The 1,625-nt window shown below is 45.5% G+C and overlaps 1 pseudogene; it reads right to left on the bottom strand.

Moving 5' to 3' along the window:
• Positions 1–727: 727 nt before the first annotated feature.
• On the bottom strand, positions 728–1,401 carry LOC103261007 (annotated as a pseudogene).
• Positions 1,402–1,625: the final 224 nt, after the last annotated feature.

The following is a 1,625-nucleotide window of genomic DNA, read 5'->3' on the forward strand; positions in this document are numbered from 1 at the left end:
CTGGTGGGCAGCCAACTCTTTGCTGTCTGCTTGCCTAAGCCTAGGCTGCCTTTTCAACTGGAGCTTCTCCTGCAACCATTGGTTGGTTCTGGGTTTTACGAGATCTGACAATTAAGTCCGTGAACTTGCCACCATGAGCTTATGTTGGCCGCATCACACAGACAACTCGGTGAGGTTTCATAACCCTGGTATATCAGTGTCTCACAATTGTGTTCGTGTCCACGTGTGGTGGTGTCTTGAGTGGCGTTCATTATTGTTATTGTGTGTTTTGTGTGCCATTGTGAAAATGTCAGAGCTTGAATTAGAACAATGAACAAACGTTAAATTTTTTGTTAAACTTGGCAAGGGTGGAAGTGAAATCAGGGACATGTTAGTCCAAGTTTATGGGGATAAGGCCATAAAGAAAACAGCAGTGAACAATTGGATTAAATGTTTTTCTAAGGGGGAGAGAAACTGTTACTGATGAAGAGGTCAGGATGGCCAGTAATGAGCAGAACTGACAAAAACATTGCAAAAATTCCTCAAACTGTGCATCAGAATCATTGGCTGACTGTGAGAAGCATAGCAGACCAAATAAGCATCGACTGAGAAACAGGAAAATCTTTTTAAATATAAATTAATAGTTTATTACAAAATGCAAAATGTTAGTTTCTCATTGTCAGGGATTCAAGAAAACTAGGCCATGAGCCAGGACACTGGTGTGCAAGCCAGGGAGTAAAAGCCAGACTCAGGAGTGGGCTGACAGGCACCGATTCACAACCTCTAGGAGGTGGGTGTTCTCCAGGGCAGCTGCCACTGGCTCCTTACCTACAAGTTGCATGCTCTGAGGCATGGGTCCCAGGTGTAATGTGCACGTCCATCTTGAAATGTTGGGGAGGAGAGCGAAGAAGCTTGAACTTGACGGAGAGGCCAATAAGGGTGGCCATTCTGCAGTGAGGAATGGTGGGCGTGACGGCCACAGCCACTGTGCTCTGCGGGTCACTAATCTGAACCCGGACTTACTCTACTACAATCAATTCCTGTAGCATCAGTGGATGCTCTGGGTCATTGATAGAGTGAATAAGATGGAAGATCTCACGTGCGATGATGCTGTTGGGAACCTGCTCATGGTTCTCGCCACTGGTGACACACCACTCTCCAGAGCTTGTAGATGAGTGGGTTGGCGTTCTCCAGGAGGCCTCCCCCTAACCCGCCACTGCCGCCCACTACCCTGCTGCCGCCACCCCACTCCATCGCCAAGCTGCTGCCGACCACTCTAAACAGGAAAATCTTAACTGAAAATCTTGGCATGAGAAAGATGTGTGCAAAAATGGTCTCAAGGTGCTCATTGATGAACAAAAGCAAAAGAGAATCAAAGTTTTCCAAGACTTTTTGGAGAGGCAAGATGATGTTTTGGGCCATGTTATCACTGGTGATGAAACATGGGTATACCAATATGACCTTTGTGAAAAGTGCATGATGGAAATCAGCCAGTTCTCCACAACCATAAATGTTCCATCCGTCCAAATCAAGAGTCGAAATGATGCTGCTAACTTTTTTTGATATCAGAGGGATTGTCCATTATGAATTTGTACCAACTGGACAGTTAACTAAGTTTAGTATTTGGAAGTGCTGAAAAGGCTGAG

Source organism: Carlito syrichta, unplaced genomic scaffold (genome assembly GCF_000164805.1).
Source record: "Carlito syrichta isolate Samal-C Ts95f unplaced genomic scaffold, Tarsius_syrichta-2.0.1 Scaffold303562, whole genome shotgun sequence".
NCBI lineage: Eukaryota > Metazoa > Chordata > Mammalia > Primates > Tarsiidae > Carlito > Carlito syrichta.